At 34.0% G+C, this 18919-nt stretch overlaps 1 pseudogene; it reads left to right on the forward strand.

Moving 5' to 3' along the window:
* The first annotated feature begins 401 nt into the window (after positions 1-401).
* Positions 402-2878, forward strand: LOC104611745 (L-type lectin-domain containing receptor kinase S.1 pseudogene; annotated as a pseudogene).
* Positions 2879-18919: the final 16041 nt, after the last annotated feature.

Consider the following 18919-nt stretch of genomic DNA (forward strand, 5'->3'; position numbering starts at 1 on the left):
ATAAGGGTATTTTAGTAAATGAGTCTTTTTAATATATATAATTAAAAAATTATTTAGACGGGAAAATCCCAGATTTGGAATTTCAACAATGGCATCGAAATCTGGCCGGAGAGCAATTAAATTTTTTGCAAAACTCGTCGTGGGCAACCCAAATTCCTTTAAAATAGGAAACAAATGCAAGCACCAAAATACTTCATTGGATCATCTCTCATATTTTCCACCAGAAGAGAAGAATCCACTGCCCATCTGATCATGCCCAGGACTAGAAAGTAGAAATCATTTCCTCAATGTCAAAGTCCTCATGTTGTTATTAATAAATATATATATATATATATATATATTTATAACATCTTCCATGGCTCTAAAATCTGATTTGAATTCCACAAACTGTGAATGTGAAGTGGTTGTGAGCAGGAAATCCGAACTCCATGCGATATTTTATTCTATAGTTGGTTAAAGTTGACTGCTAGTGTGTTTAGAATTTTCAGCTTGACCTTATACGCAGAAGGAAAATCGGAGCTATTATTCTTCAGTCAATTTGTTCATTCTTAATCAATTTTTAGTTTCTGGGTGGTTTCAGAAGACGCTCAGCTGAACGGGAACCGGCCACATGTTACCCAATGTTGTCCTCGATCGTCCTCGTTCTCTCCCTCATCATCATCATCGTCACCATCACTTCCCTTTCTGCTTTAGCTATTGATTTCCTCTTCAATTCCTTCACCAACTATGATCTCTTATACGCTGGCGATGCTCGAGCCGAATCCGGGGTCATCCGATTTACTGATGATTCCGTTAAATTCTCCTTCGGGCGAGCCTTTTACCCCGAACCAATTCCCATGGTGACCGGAACTACGAGCATCTCATCCTTTTCGACCTCATTTGTCTTCAATATCCTCCCTTCTAGCAATTCATCCCCAAGCTTTGGCCTTGCCTTTGTTCTCTCCAACTCTACCTTCCCTGCCGGCGCTCTCCCGGGGCAATTCTTTGGACTATTTTCGAATGCCAATGTTCAATCTCCTTTCCCCCTCTTGGTCATTGAGTTCGATACGGGCCAGAACCCAGAATTCAATGACCCAGATGGGAATCACGTCGGTATCAACTTCAATAACATCGAGTCTGTCAAAACTGAAACTGCTGGCTGCTATGACTCCGCCGGAGGCTTCGTTCCCATCGATATGCGTAGCGGCCAAAATATACGCGCTTGGGTAGAATTCGACGGAGCTGGGTTTCAAATCAACGTTACAATTGCACCGGCGAGCATATCCCGACCATCCAAACCTTTGATCACTTTCCGTGACCCAAAAATCGCTAACTACTTATTCAGCAACATGCTTGCCGGGTTCTCTTCTTCAACGGTCACTTGGGTAGAGGCTCAGAGGATTTTAGCTTGGAGTCTGAGCGACACCGGGGTGGCCAGGGATATAAACATAACGGACCTCCCGACCAGTTTCTCACCGCTGCCGGCATCGGCACCGGAACCGGCACCGGCATCTATGACCTTAAGATTTAGGGTCGGGGTTACAGCTACAGCAGTTGTCTCGGCAATCCTATGTTCGTGTGGGTTGTTCTGGTTTCGGTACAGGATGAAGAGAGTGGAACATGATCAGGAACAGGATGAGAGCGAGGAATGGGAGTTCGAGTACTGGTCTCACCGGTACTCGTACGAAGATCTCTACAAAGCCACAAATGGATTCTCCAAAGATGAGCTTCTGGGGTCTGGTGGGTTCCGCAGAGTTTACAAAGGGACTCTTTCCAACAAATTGGAGATCGCAGTGAAGTGCGTGAGCCATGACTCAAAGCAGAGGATGAGAGAATTCATGGCAGAGATCTCAAGCATGGGCAGGCTGCAACACAAGAGCTTGGTGCACATGAGAGGGTGGTGCAGGAAAGACAGAGAGCTGATGCTGGTCTACGATTGCATGCCAAACGGCAGCCTCAACCACTGGATCTTCGACCAACCAAAGGCGCTCTTGGGCTGGGAGGGACGGCGAAGAGTGCTGGTGGACATAGCAGAGGGCTTGAGTTACTTGCACCATGGATGGGACCAATTGGTGCTCCACCGAGACATCAAGCCAAGCAACGTTTTGCTGGACTCTGAAATGCGAGGTCGGCTCGGAGATTTTGGCCTTGCAAAGCTGTACCAGCACGGGAGAGCGCCGATTACGACACGGCTGGTGGGCACGGTCGGGTACATGGCGCCGGAGTTGGTGAAAGTTGGGGCGACAACGGCCAGCGATGTCTATAACTTCGGGGTGATGGTGCTGGAGGAAGCCGATCGAGACATGGTCGGATTCGGTTGAGCAACCTCTGTTGGTAGATTGGGTGAGGAAGCTTCACTCAGAAGGCAAGCTTTGTGAAGCGGCTGATGCCAGAATGACCGGAGAGTATGAAGTTGAGGACATGGAAGTTGTGCTGAAGCTTGGGTTGGCGTGTTGCCATCCAGAGCCCCATAGAAGGCTCACAATGAAGGAGGTTGTGGTGGTGCTGACGAGCGATGAGCCACAGTCTGGGATGGTGAGTTTGTTATCAGAGCTTGCCTATGGATACAGCAGTGACGATGGTGGTGGCCTTGTTGCTGGCGATGACAAAGGGTCGCTGAGCTTGAGCTTGAGCTTGTTGTTGCCACGGTAATAGGAGGTGTCCAGTAATTAATTGATATTAGGAGGAAACATCAATATTGATGTGGGTATCATCAGTGGATTTCACATCATCTGGGGTGCATGCCTAGCTGTTTGCACTCCCATGCAAATGAAATTTCACACTGCAAACAATGAGAGCCTTTGTTTCAAATTCAGACAAATAAAATCCACCTACTATTGATGGCAACTGATCTTGTATCAACTGCATAATTTTGTTGAACAAATTATTATTTTGATGAAGTCCCTATCTAGCTTTTTTCAGTCTCTAATTTTGAAGTTATACTAACTTGGCTAATGAAAGAAGTGGTGTGTCTCAACCAAAGAAATAGCTAGGAAACTGTTTTCTTATAGCATTTTCCTCAATGGCAGAGCTATGTCAAAGACGTTCATCTATTGGCAGAGTCATTCCTCAATTTATTTTATTAATTATATATAATATCTGAACAGTTCTAGATATCTGAATCCCATCGATATAATAGTTTAATTTGAAACCTATAGTCATAGTGTTTAGAGTCAAACCATGTAGTGATAATTATCCAAATACTGATGCAGGGATTAGACAATTCAACCCATGTCCCACGTCCTGCGTTACCTGGACACTGCCCGTTTTATTGACCCGTAGGCTGTGTTTGGTTAGAAGGAAAAAGTAGGGGAAGGAAAGGAAAGGTAGGGAAACATAACCTTTGCAAACGTTGTATGGGTTTCTCTACCTTTCCTTTATTTTCCTCACCTTTTCCTTCAAACCAAACATAACCTTCAAGATTAATGCCCATGGCTCAAATTAATTAGGGTAAATTGCTGAAACTTCCCCCTCAAGTATATGATTGTTGCTGAAACCTATTAAAATTGGTAATTGCAATGACCTCTCTTGAATTTTCTGATTTAGTGATAACTTGTAAATAGACCCCTTCTGTTAGAATCCTCTAAAAAGAGAGATAAAAATCTCCAAAATATCCATGCAGTTAATGTAGGAAGAAGGTTTGGTTTCTTCTAATAAAATACTCATTAATTAGGATTGGGTTTGGCAATACCTGACTGAGCTCTTGTTTGTAATGAGATGTACAAAAACTATAGGAGGAAGCGTGTCCATTGGAGAACTAAATGATGATGGTGGTGTTGTAGGCAAGTCGAATGAAGCAGCAATGGAGGGTGACATTGGTAGTGTATCTATATGTAAACATATAGCAGTATGTTGCTGATTAGAACATGGAAAAATAACTATAAGAGGCCCAACTGGTGATGGTGAGGAATTGTTATCAATAGTATCAACAGAGGAGCATTGCAAAGCATCCTTGAAGGGAAAATCATTCTCATCAAAAACAACATTGCGAGATATCACTAGGCGTATTGTTTACAAATGTAGACCTTTGTAGTCACGATGATGACTGTTATAGACAAGAAATACACATCGAGCAAGAAGTGGGAAGGCGATTAATTAAGTAAATTGTAGTCTCAAATGTATCAAACCAATACTCGAGGAACACCACACATAGTAAGAAGTGTCAAACCAATTTCAACTATGTGTCTATTCAGGCCCTCCATCTATTTGTAGTTTCTTGATGTGACAGTCAAAAATATTCTCAATATTTTTCTTAAATGAATAAATATTGAATATAAAAGATTTATTATCATTGGAAAAATCCAAGAGAAGAGATTAAAAGCATCAAAGAAATGACTCGTGTTGGACCCAAGTATCTGAAAATATTAACTCTAAAGGAGTAGATACAACTGTGGAGCTAGACATAAAAGGAAGCTGATAGTTCTTTCCTAACTTACAAGCGTCACAAAATGACATTACTTTATTGGACACTGGTAAATGAAATTGTTGTAAAACTCTACTAGTTAATGATGAACTAGGATGGCCGAGTTTGCAGTACCAACTAGAGGCTGAAGTCCTTTCCTCAACAAGAGTAGCACCTTTAGAACGACTAAGCTAAACGTGTACAAACCATTTTTGAGTGGTCTTTGAAATATTTCCTTCCTCGTCCTCTTATCCTTAACATAGAAATCATCTATAGACACTCCATTTTTGTGCCTTTCAGATTTTTTTTAGTAATTCTAGTTTTAAGCATAATTCAGCTAACCTTATAGTCGACTTGGAGGTATTTTTGGAATTTTACAAAAGTTGGGGACTCAAAAATCCAAAACCATGGGTACGTAGATCCCAAAAATCCGAATAAAATGATACCAAGATCACCCAAATCCAATACCGTTTATTGCTTCATCCTAAGACTCGTAGTAAAAACCGATTCCGATCATCGGATCAGAGTCATTTTGATCATGAACCTCATTTCACATAAAATCAGAAATCCGAAACCATAGGTGCATAGGGCCAAAAAATCCAAATCCAGTGACACCAAGATCACCCGAATCCAACATCGTTTACCCCTTCATCTTAAGATCCAAAGTCGGAATCGATTCCGATCATCCAATCGGAGTCATTTTGATCATGAACCTCATTTCACATCAAAGCAGAAATCCAAAATCATAGGTATGTATAGACCAAAAATCCAAATCTAACAACACCAAGATGACCCAAATCCGACTTTGTTTACCCATTCACCTTAAGACCCAAATCTGGAACCAATTCCGATCGTCCGGTCAGGGTTATTTTGATCTTGAACCCCATCTCACGTCAAGTCAAAAATCTGAGACCATAGGTACGTAGATCCCAAAACCCAAATCCAACAACACCAATATCACTCAAATTCGACACTGTTTACCCCTTCATCTCAAGACTAAAAGCTAGAAATGATTTCAATCGTCTGATTAGAATCAATTTTTATCCTGAACCCTAATCCATATGAAATCTGAAATCTGACCTTATAAATAGATAGATCTCTAAATTTTGAGTCCAACTGTACCAAGAATATGAAATCTGAATTCCGACATCGTTAACCTCTCCATCTTGAAACCCGAAGCTATATTCAATTTGGGTCCTCCGTTTGGAATCTTCTTCACAATAGCTTTGAACCTAATGCATCCCACAATCAAACCTTTCTCCCAGCCTCTAGAACCATCTTAAAATCCAATTTCCGACTCGGCCCATGAAGGCATAGAAGGCCCATGAAGGCATAGAATTGAGTGCATCATTTTACCTGTTTCAGACCTCCATTGGTTTGGTTGCACACAATTTTCTAAACCGAACTAACGATTCAAAGTCGGTTTTTAAGCCCAATGACTGTTGATTTGAAAAAAATTGCTTGATTTTAACATTTAAGTTTACGACAGTCTCAATGAAAATGCCTAAAAAGTAGAGCCTGCCAAGTATCATTCACCCCAAAAATTAAATAAATATTATTATAACATGAAAAAAGGGTAGGGTATACAATTTAAGCTTATTAAAAGAACATTGGTTACAGTACAAGATCCTCAAAAAGGAGTGAAAAACAATTAATGAAGAGAGAGAGAAAAATATTTCTACTTTTGTTAAATTGCATTGGTTACTAAAATAGCATGATTAAATTGCATTTAGTCTGTCACAAGTTAAGAGCCTCAAAAAGAGTAAAAAGTAATTAATGAATGAGAGAAAGTGAGTAGAGATCTTAACTATACTAACAAATTCAGGTTGGTTATTTTTGGTTTGCAAATTTACTAATTAGGATTATAAGTAAAATTTGGATGGAGCTTTATCACATTTTCAATTAAGTGAAATTCATGTAAGTTCAATTGAAATATTATTCTTTTGGTTATGTCTAGTTTGTCTAATGATAATTTAAGTTGTGCTTTAGTGAGAATGGTCAATTTTTTTGAAAATATTTTTTATTAATTTTTTATTATTTTTAGGTAAAATTATAAAAACATTTAAATAATAATTCTATAAACCATCTCTGTGTTTTGACCCTAACAATGGCCTTCCATATAGTTTTGAAAAAAAAGTACAAATACTTCCTTTCCCTTGGCTTTTTAGGCGGTGTTCGGCACCGTGTTCATCTCGTCCATGAGAAAAACTCGTGGATAGGGCTCGTCCACAGTCTATTTTTGATCCCTTATTCACACTCTCCCTAAAAGGCTGAAACCCTATATTGTCTGTTTCACATTTTACCGTTGGAAGTCTCCACCGCTCGCCCACTGAAGCTCTCCACCGCTACAACTCTCCACCACTGGTCCACCTACCGATATAAGTTTCTCTCTACCCGCTGAAGTTTCTCTCTTTCTCTCTTTCTCACTCTCTGTTTAGTTCCACTCATGGTTCAAAGTATTAATATGCCTCTACGTATTGGCAAAGGCGTATCAGTACTTTAAACAACGCGAAAATATGATTTTTTTTTCAAAATTTGGTGTTTGGGGAGTTTTTAACCTATATTTTTCATTAAAAAAAGTAGGATCCCGAAACACCTGTAAATAGGCGTATCGGGACCCAAAAGATATGATACGATACGCCCGATACGAGGCGTATTGTATCAATTTTTTGAACCTTGGTTCCGCTGCTACACCACCATAAACTTTGTGCTTATGAACTTACCTTCTTTGAAACTGTGCTTGTATCAATGAAATAAACTTTGTGCTTGTATTAGTGAAATAAACTTTGTGTTTATTTTCTAGTTTTTAAGTAAAATTAATTATTTTACTTAAATTTTTAATTTTTATAAAATTTTAATGTTTTTATTAATAAAATAATATTTTTAAATATTTAAAAAATATACTTTTTAATTTTTTAATTATTTTACTATTGTTTTTATAAAAAAATAATATTTATCGGTTAATATTAATTCATTGATGTATTTTTCAATATATTTATCATATAAAATGTAAAAATTAGATATTTATGATTAACTGTGTAGATCATTCATAAAATGTATATGAGATACATGGAATCAAAAAGTGTGGTGTGGACTGGTCCACACCACGCCTATAAAATGCCACTGTGGTGTGGACTAGTCCAGTCCACACAGTTTGTCCACAGTTCAGAACAGTTGTGGATTGTGGTGTGGTGTAGATTGGTTCCTGCCACATGGTGTGGTGTGGACTAGTCCACACTCATCAATTTCTCATCCACAATACAGAACACCCCCTAATAACAAGACATTGAAGTTACCAAAATATGCTTATCATTGTTAATGCATTATCATTCACAATTTAAAGTTTCAACTTTACCCTCCACTAATTTACTTTGCTAGATAACCTTAAAAAATAATTCTCCTTACTCTTCAACTTTACCCTCCATTAATTGAATTCAACATTTTTTATATGGAATGATGGAGAAAGGATGGTATTTGCACCTTTCTTCAAAACAATAAGGGAGGTTTTTGTTAAGGTCAAAACACTAGGGAGTTTCATAGGATTGTTTGAAAACCCAAGGAGGTTTTTATAGTTTTTCTTATTTTTAAATGGAATTTAAATTGATTTTAAAATAATTAAACTATATTTAAAATTGACATTTTAAATTAACTTTTGAAATTAGTAAAAGTTAAATTTAATTAAGTATATTAAGTTTTTATTAAATTTAAATTCCTTATGAAATTTAATTAACTATATTAATTTTTTATTTTTCAGTAGAACTTAAGTTGGTTTTAAATTAGTAAAATTTAATTATAAAACTAATAATTGGTAGATAATCTTGTATTATTTTTATATTAATTTTAAATTGATATTAGTTTTTAATTTATCTTATTCCTTTTACTAATTAAATTCTTTTTATTATATTATTAATTAATAATAAATAATTATTTCTATTTCATTTAAGTAACTTACTAAATTATTTTTTATGGTTAACTAATCTTTATTATTTTCAAATGGAATATAAATGGATTATGATTTTAAATTTAAGTAGATTATTTAAGTAATAATATATTATTGAATATCTCAATTTCAATATAATTAATCTTTACTAATAATTACAATTAAATGTAAAAATATCTAACATATAAAATTATAATTAAATTGAAATGGATATAGATATAGATAAAGCTAATGAATTTTGTGAAATTTAATGGAGTAATTGAGATGAGAGAGAATTAGTGGCATTAGTTATTGAAGGAGAGGGTTAATGGCATAATTAATGAAGAGAGTTTAAAAAGAGTTAATGTAAAAAGGGAAGAGAGAGAGAGAGAGAGAGAGAGAGAGAATGGTAAATTAATGAGGAGTGTAAAATGTCTTAAAGGTGATTGCTTAGTACTTAAGTTATTTGTTCAATTTTAAAATGAGAAAATTCAAAAAAAAAAAAACCAAGAAAAAAGACAAGTGCTTTTGAGAAGAAACCAGAAAAAAGATAAGTGACTTTGAGATAAAACATAAAGTAGGAAAGTGCCAACTTGGCACATTCCATTTTAATATACAGATATAGATAAACCAAAAACCAAACAGACCATTTGGCTTATACATATTGATAAACCGAAACTGATCCAACAACTTTGAAAATCAACCATATTGGGTCGATTATGGCCAGTTTGGTCGGTTTGGTGATATATATGTACATGTGTATTATGCTATAAGTTATACGTTTTATTGTTGGGTTCAACCACTGGTGGTTTTGATTTGTCAAAGCTCTTCCAATATATATCATGTCTTTCCAGTAGCATGGATTTCTCCACCCGTAAACATATGATCAATTGCTTTTGATTCGGGTGTTGGGTTTGGTTCACTCAAATTTTGACAAAAGCCCAACACAACCCAAGCCCACCCAAATTGCATCCTTAATGTATTGATTTCTAATTTTGGTTCACTAAAAAAGTTTTCCATTATTAACATAATAACATCTTTATTTATATAAATTTTCTAAAATAAAAAAAGTCAATTTTGATATAAATGTAGATTAGTGGATTTGATAAATTCAATTTAATGTTATATTCTTGAATATTTTGTATACAAAATTTTTACTTTTTAAATAATAAATATGTTATAGTGTAAATTAAAATATTAATTAATAAATTATAAAAATGTAAATTTTTAAGATACATATCATGTGCAAATTTATAAATTTTAAGTACTAAAATAATTATTATATTATTAATATTTTATTTGTATGAATTTATTAAGAGTAGAAATCGATTTCTAATGTAAATGCAAATTTGATAGATTATTTGTTCTATTAACGTTTATAAAATACGAATTTTTAATATTGCTCTTTTTAATTTTAAGTTGGAGTTTTTGAACATTAACATATGGATTTGTTTGAATTACCATGTTGACAATAAAGTCAACAAAGTTTATTTTATTTCATTCATTATTATAAATTTTAAAATGGATTAATGGCTTAAGGAGTGTATCAGTTGGCTTAGACATACAGTGACTTGGGTTTGAATCTCTTTAACTACAAAGCTTTTAAAAAGTTGGAATTCGAATCACTTGTATGCTTTTAGTGGGTATGGGTTTCAATCATCATCATCATCCAAGCCTTATCTCAACCATATGGGCATATCAAAAAAAAAAAAACTAGTAGGTATATCATTAAGGATGTGGAAAATTAAAAAAAAAAAAAATAGTAGGTTGGTCATGCAAGACATGGGAAATTTATATCAATGATATACTTACTAGAGAGAGGAGTAATCATGGCAAATTTATAAATAAAAGTTGCAAATTTTCTAAAATCTACAGTAATATATCTTTGATCTTCTAATTTAATAAAATTTAATGAATACTTTCAGAAAATACATAAACAAAATCCAGTCATGACCAGAAATTGTAATAATTTTCAATGTTTTTAACTGAAAATTTCAGAAATTAAAGATAATAATTTATTAATAATTATTAACAGTAAAAAGTAATCAATAAATATCTGAAATTGTAATATATATTTTTCAGGAAATACATAATGAAATTTTCAAAAATGACCTGAGATTGTAATAAACTTCAATATTTTTTAACCGAAATCAATTATTGAAATTTTCAGGAATTAATGATAAAAATTTATTAATAATTGTTACATCAATTTATTAATAACTTAATTAACAGTAATTAATGAATAATCTAGAAAATTATTTGTGAAAAAAATAAATTTCTGGAAATAATTTATTGTTAATGAACAAGCCCAAAAAATAATTTTAAATAATTTACAATGCAAATTGTACAAAATTTCAATAATATTCCAAAAAGTACATAAATGTTATAACATTTCCAATATTACATTAATATATATTTTATTCTCAAATTAAAATTAATCAATAATTTTATGAAAATTTAATATTTCCAATAAAAGTAAGAAAAAATTATCTGAAATTTTACTAAATATTTTTGGAAAATAAATAAATGAAATTATTCATAAATTATATGAAATAATTATTTTTCAATATTACCTGAAATTTTCAGAAATTATATGATCTAATAATATGAAATATTCAGAATTTAATTTCAGACAGTCAATTACTGAAATGTTTTTCAATATTTTTAAGTGAAATTAATTACTGTAATTTTCAGAAACTAAAAATAATAAATTGTTAATAAAGGATTTTAAGAAATTAAAGATAATAATATTCAATATTATTGATATTTAATAATGTAATAAATTTCAATATTTTTAACTGAAATAAATTACTGAAATTTTCAAAAAAAATTATGCAGAATTAAAATCATAAAAATCTGAGAATTCTTATTAATATTAATTGTTTTAGTAGTTATCAAAAATTAATTATAGTAAATAATTGTTATTTGTTTTAATTTATCAAAAATGATATTTTTAAATAACAATGAATTACAATTTAAAATTAAAAAAAAAGAAGACAATAATTTTCACTTCCCTCAAGAGAAAGAAGATGATTTTAGGGTAAAACATATATTGAGATAGTTAAGGATGGAAATTAGAAATAAATTTGGAGTAAATAAATAAGAGAAAGTGGAAGCGATGATAAATAGGAATTACAGATAATTTAGGAGAGAGATTTTAGGGTAAAACATATATTGAGCTAATTAAGTAGAGAACTTATGTGGATAGAGAGAGTGAGAAAAGTCATTGTGGAGAGAGAGAGAGAGATTTTAGGAAGATTTAAGAGAGATGTTTCATAATGATTTTTAGGTAATTGGGGAGTAGGGATTAATGGGAGCAAAGAGAGGCTTGTTGATGTGGCCTAATGAGAAGGCTAGAAAGGGGTAGTAGAGAAAGGAGAGAGAAAATTAAGGAGAATGAAAGAAGGGGATTTGGAGAAAGGAGAGGCCATGTGACGTAGACAACCTTGGTTTAATGTTATACCCATTGTTAGATTATTATTAGCACTTAAATCATTTCTTACTATTTCTACTTGTGTCCTTCTTGGTCTATTCCTACCCCTCTTAGCCCCTTTCAACTTGCAATAATAGATCACTTCTTACTTAATTCAAGGCAACTACACCTACTTATTTTGTCTTAAATCCATCATTCAATTGGTAAATTTGGGTTGAATTTCTTGTTTAATTTAGGAGATTAAATCAGATTTAATATATAATTTATTACCAAATTATCAAAAATATACCGCCAAATATAAGTGTTGTAAGACTTGGATAAGACTGGAATGGGCTAGTGGTGTCAATAGACCGAGTTTGGGTTGGACCTGTCCGAATCAAAATCAGTTTAAATGGGTTGAATGGACCAATAAGATATATTGAATTAGACCAGTCCAGATTTAATCCATTGGGAGTATTTTGAATTGGTCAATTCAATGTTTAGATCATCCAAACTGTTCAAATTAATTTTAATTTAGATTAATGGGTCCAACCCAAACTTGGTTCATTGACACTCATACTCTTGTCTTATGTCAATAGATTGGATATTGGTTTAATCCGATCCGATCCAATATAAACTAGTACCATACCAAATTGGATTGGACCAATAATCTGGTCCATTAACAGCCACAGAAAGGATATGTCAGAAATGAAGTTATTCAAAGTAACTTAAATAGTAGTAGTGCTAATAGGAGATAAAATGAGAAAATGTAATAATGCTCTTTTATCCATCTACTTTTAATTGGTGCATTAGAAGAGGAAGAATAATATGTAGAGGTGTGCAAGAACAGCATTCATATGGACACTGTGAGAAGTAAGGAATGCTAGGATCTTTCAAGAGAGGAGAGAAGTCAACAAGAATTAAAGGAGTGCATCTTGTATAGGGATATCTTGTAGCTGAAATCTGTGGATTTATTTCACCCGTTTTCATCTGATGATCTTTGGAGGAATTGGACAGTAGTGGCAAATTGCTCGTCTCTGAGAAAGAGGGTGTCTGGGTGTGTATGAGTTGGAAACCCCTCTTGAAGGCTTTTTAGAACTAAATTTTGATGGCAGTTGTCAAGGTAATCCAAGTCCCTCTTTGGTGGGAGGGGTTTTGAGGAGTGAAAGTGGAAATGCGTAGTTCTCATATACATGTGCCCTTTAAGTGTGGGAGACACCGCAAGGGAAGAATTACTAGCTGCCCTTCAAGGGGTGTAGTTCGCAATACAACTAAGAGTTGAACAACTAATAATAGAAGGAGACTCCAGGTTGGTTTTGGGATGGTTGCAAAAACTAGAATCTATGGTTTGGTGCTTTAAGAATGAAATAAAGAAATTCAAATGGCTAACGAGAAATATGCTAGAACACATTGGGCAGGGAGATCAGCAAATACCATGGCTGATAGTTAGGGGTGTCAAATGGACTGGATTTGGTCCAATCCAGTCCAGTCCAATGTGAGTCCATTACAAATGGACATGGTCCAATCCAGTCCAATGAATATTTTAGACCAGAGACTGTCCAATCTGTTCAACTCAAACCTGGTCGATTGACACGTATGTTCTTATCTTCTATCAACGGACCAGATATTGGCTCAATCCAATATAAATTCATTATGGATGGACCAGGTCCAATCCAATATGTTATATTGGTCCGTCCAGTCCATCCAAATTCATTATGTCTTATTGGTCTTTCCAATCCATCCAAATAGATTTTGATTTGGACGGAGTCCAACCCAAAATTGGTCCATTGACATCTTACTGATAGTTTGGCCAAGCGGGGAACAAATAGGGAACACTTGTATTGGGTAACTGTAATCTATTTCTGGTTTTGGTTGTGTGGGGAGGTTGCAGCTCGTGCCTCCCATGAGACACGTGTACCTAATTTTATCAACTTTCTAATAAAATTATTTTCATTTTATCAAAAAAAAAAGAGAAAAAAATATAGAATAAAATGGTTTGGTCACCTGCAAAGAAGACTATCCACAATACCGGTTAAAAGTGATCAGTCATCACAATTGAAGATGCTGAAATAACGACTAGGGGTATACTAAAAAGGACGAGTTAATATATAGGAGCTAGGATCTGCTCCCAACAAAACATATCCTATCACACTTCTAACCTTATCCGTGTCACAAATAATCATGGTGAGATGTATGGGACTAAATCATGTTGAAATGGTATTTTGTTGGGAGCAAATATGATCTCAATTTAGGGTCCATTTGGTTCGTAGTCATCGAATTTGGAATCTGAATTGGAATCACCTATTCCCAATGCTTATTTGGTTAAGACGGGAATCAGAGTCAGATTCCAATCATTATTTTTTGGTTTTTCATTTTTGTATTAATTTATTAATATTTCATAGATATAAAATTATTACTTTATTAGCACTTTATTATGAATATTTTATAACACATTTATTTATAATTTAGTATTCTATTAATTATTTTTCAATATTGTTTTATTAGTACTTTATTATTATTATTTGATTAGTATTTAATAATCAATATCTTATTATTTATTATTAATTTATGAATAATTTATGAATATATTTGTTAGATAGTATGCCTTTAGTTCCAATCAGATTGATGTATATAGACAATTCTATATGAATAATATAAGTACATGATCATTTTATGTTCAAATGGTGTGTTTCAGTGGATTACTCCTTAAACCTTCCCTATGAATAGTGATTTGATTATTATGAGCTGAGAGGTTAAGGGCGAGAGACCATTAGAGGGCTAATAATCTGATGAACTTTATCTTACATAAGTCTGTTATTCTTAGGTTTACATAGGGTGGCTGAATCCAATGGTCATTTGTGTTTAAGTGTTGGGCTGAAACTGAGCCCAAACTGATTGGCTTAGGGTTCATTGCCCTTAATTAGTGAATTTGGCTTATCCCTTTTCACATGTAGGGCCGAACCCATGTGGACTTGTGCAAGACTTTTGCCAATCCCACACCACACAATATTCAAGCCTAAGTGGTCATGCAACGCGAAGATATACCCATTACTAATAAGATTAGTTTAAGAAAGTTGTCATGCGTAGACCTGTTCATGGGTCGGGCTGGGCCAGGCTTGGGCTGGTCTTTTGCTCTTCATTAACAAAAATTTTTTAGGCTCGAGCCCGAAGCCCGACCTGGAGTCTGAGCACCACTAGTGCCCTCTGAGATTGAGAGAATGGTGCTTGGGCTGAATCTGCGAATTCCTGGGAGTTTGAGAGTGAGAATAGAAACTAAAAAAGTGAGAAGATAAAAGATAAAAATAGTGCTGGTCAGAGAAAGAGAAAGAGAGAGCTCACTGCTGGAGAGAGAGACAACCTAGATCTAGTGGCGCCAACCGCTGATGCCTAAGTTCGCAGAGTGAAAACAGTGCGCCTAGGTTCTAGTGGCACCGATTGGAGAGAGAACTGAGAAGATAGAAGACTTAGTTATGAGAAGAGAAAGAACTGAGAATGAGATGATAGAAGATGAAAATGGTGCCAACTGGAGAGAGAGAGAGAGAGACGACCTAGTTCTGGTGGCGCTAGCTGCCGATGCCTGAGTTTGCAGGTGCAATTGGGTTCGCAGATTGTGAGAGTTTGAGAGGGAGAAATGAGAGTCGATTGAGAGTGTGAGAATGAGAAATGATAATGAAAAGAAAAGATTTAAGAATTTAGGGTTAGGGTTAGGTAGTTTGGGAATTTAGGTTAACTTATACAAAGGTCGGGCTGGGTCGGGCTTGAGCCAGGCTTTTTTAACAAATCCCGAGCCAGACCTACAAAATAGTCAGGCTTGGGCTTTTAGGCTCGAGGTCAAGCCTACGGGCTTAAATGCATGCTCAAGCTCGTCCGAGGGTCGGGCCGACCCGTCGGGCTACCCGGCCAATGAATAGTTCTAGTCATGCAACATAGATCAAATATGGGTATAGAGCACTCATTCTCTTAAGAAGAGAATGTGCTTATCTAAATATGGATAACTCTTTATCTAAATCTGATTTGGATCAACTCTTAATAGGATTAGGAGAGTGTTCTATATAAGGGGTAAGAGGGAGGGGGCCAACCATCATTTCTCTCCATTCTCTTGCTTTCTTTCTCTTCTCCCTTTGCACCCAAAACACTAGTTTGAACCAACTATGGTAGGGACTGATTTCCAACAATTCTGCTATGTTTTTAGAAGAAAAACATCAGAGTTATTAGGCTCACATTTCTAGATTGATCCATGCCAGTTGGGATTTGGTTTTGCAGAAATGGTGTTGTTGAATCAGCTTTGCACACACAACTGTGTCATCTTTAGTTTGATGCTGATTTGGGTCTAATATTGGATGTGAACAACCACTCTAGGAGCTTCATTTTGTGGACTCTGTATTAGGTATAATTTGGTTTTAATTTTGGGTTCAAATCTGGTCCAATTCAGCATAAGATCAATTAAAAAATCCATGTTTCAAAATACCAAGAAATCGGATCTCAAATTGGGTTGGAATTTTTTTTTAAATCTGACCAACAGTTGTAACAAATCAAGTATGTTTAATCAAGCTTTCAGCCCTTCCAACAATTTTATTATTTCATTACTAATTTATTAATAATTTATTATTTTATTATTAATTTAATTATATGATATTTATATTTTATCTGTAATTTATTATTATTATTATTTATTAATTAATATCTTTGGTTGTTATGAATTTATTAATTTTTTATTATGGTACTATTATTTTATTATTTTACTAATATTTTATTAAGATCAAGGTTTGTAGTTTTTTTGTTAAGAGTTCTTTACTTTTTGGTAGACTCTAGAATGAGAATTGTATTCTTAAGGGAGGAGCTTGTAATGGCCATTCTCCCTATATGGGGGGAATTCCATTTCGCCAAGAATGGGAATCAGAATCCCATCCTGACCAAACAATTGGTTGGAATCAGAATGGGCCGTTTAGATTCCAATTATAGAAACCTATTCCAAGGAACTAAATAGACCCTTAGAGAGCTCATAATTTAAAAAAGGATATGATACATTGAACAAAATAGAAAAAGCAAAACAGGACTCATGTAGCCAACCTCATAGATATAGTTAGGAAAATACATCGAGACCACTTGATCCATGACCCAATTGGCCAGTTCCAATATATAGGGGTACTTTTTCCAAGAAAAATGTTGAAAAACTTTGAAACTAAATTCATTCTTTTTTAAACAAGTATAACTAGAAAGTGTTTGTGACATTTTGATCTCAGAAAAAAAACAATTAAAAAAGAAAGATGTATGTGAGATCCATGTTGGTGTTAGGAGTGCAAATTTCAACCCTAACCCAATCTGAGCTGTTGAACCCCCAACCTTAACCCTAACCCGATCCAAAAATTTTGGTTTAGGTTGGGTTCTGGTTGAACTTGGGTTACCCTGACTTCTATATTTCTTTTTGCCAAATGTTCTTATTTTCTAGATTTAAGGGTAGTTTTAGCATTATTATATGATAAAGAACATAGCTTTCATGTTTTAGGAAAAAAAATTGCCTCTATACTTGAATTTTTGACATACAAGGTTAGATTGGGTTAGGGTTGGGTTTGGGAACAAGGGTAGTTGGATTGACATTTGATACCCACTCTACAATTTGACACGTGTTCTTGTCAAATCAATAACTGTTTTAGGAAAATTATAGAATCAATCATTCAATGCACGTATGGGCCCCTCTATAAATAGAGACTTATAATGGGAAAAGGGATCATTCTTCTTCACCCAAATTCCTTGACCAAATTCTAATCTCTTCATTACTCTCATCGCGCCAATTTGTAGGAAATAAAACATAAAATACATAGATATACATTTATATTAGAGATGACAATTTTTTCCATTTTTTAGGTGTTCTATTTCATCTCATTTTAATTGAGGCAGGTTTCTTAATTGCATATTGGGGTTTGGTCAAAGTTTTAAAAAATAAATTTGCAAGTAAGAATGACTAAATAGAGCAAATTCGGAGATCCCCATTCCCTAAGGGACAGGGTGGAATTAGGATTTCCAGCCCCGATGAGGCATTTAAATTCAGGATCAAGAATAAAGCATGTAAAACCCAGTCCCACCCGTTTTTATTGCTATTCCTATTATGGAAACATAATTAATATATACATACATACATACATAAATTCAAATCGATGGATTCATATTTTTCAACTCTAATTTGAACTTCAACCCAAACTATTTTTTTCGGGCTGGGTTTCAATTAAGCCGCCCCTATTGCCATTTGAAAGGTACTTGCCATTGCCAAGTGCAGTGTTTCTATATTGTAATGCCAAGTGTAGTGTAGTGTTACAACTTGGCATTAAATCTTGTCGGTTGATATATATACATATATATATATATATATATATATCACCTGCGACTGTCACCTTTTGTCCTTTCTTAAAACCGATCTGATTTTCAATTCTAAAATCCAAATGTATCAGATCCGATCAACTCTCGGAGTCATCAAAAAGAAATTTTTTTCTAGTTCCAAACGGATCGGATTGGATTGGATAACAACCGGTTTTCAATTGTAATTCATCGGATTTTCAAAATTATAATTTGAATTCGAATTTGGATTCAACATGGGAAACTTAAACAAATTTAAGACCAATCAACCGGCGTCATACAAGTAGGAATCAATCAGTGGTTTTCATCAAAATTTATGGAGGGTTGTAATTGGTCAAAACATTTTTTATTTTGTGTTTTTTTGGTATTATAGAATTCTCCTTCTGACTTTTATGTTAAAAAAGGAATTGAATTTGAAAGTCACTTCCATTCCAAATATAGCAGATCCGATAGACTCTTGGAATCATTAATTTTTTTCTTCTTTGGGTAAACAAGTAATTCATTTATAAGGCTTAGATTTGGTAAAGATATCCGATCTGAATTGGATAAGAATTCATTGGATTATGATTCGAATTTAAATTTGAATGACTTATCAGATATCTGATTTGAATTCGATTAAAAATTTTAATGATATAATATAAATAATACATAAATTATATATAATATTTCATAGCTAGTAGATTAGATCGGGTTGTGGCGAATTAAATTAGGGTTTGTAAAGGTTTTCTTACCTTTCTTTTCTTTTTCTTTCAAACCAAATACAGCTTAAATGGATTTATTGGATCTGATTTATTAGAATCAAGAGGTATCTGAATCCGACTCTTATCGAATCTAATTCAGGTTCGAAGCAGATTTG

The sequence above is a fragment of the Nelumbo nucifera genome, chromosome 8 (assembly GCF_055504915.1).
Source record: "Nelumbo nucifera cultivar China Antique chromosome 8, China Antique-T2T, whole genome shotgun sequence".
Taxonomy (NCBI): domain Eukaryota; kingdom Viridiplantae; phylum Streptophyta; class Magnoliopsida; order Proteales; family Nelumbonaceae; genus Nelumbo; species Nelumbo nucifera.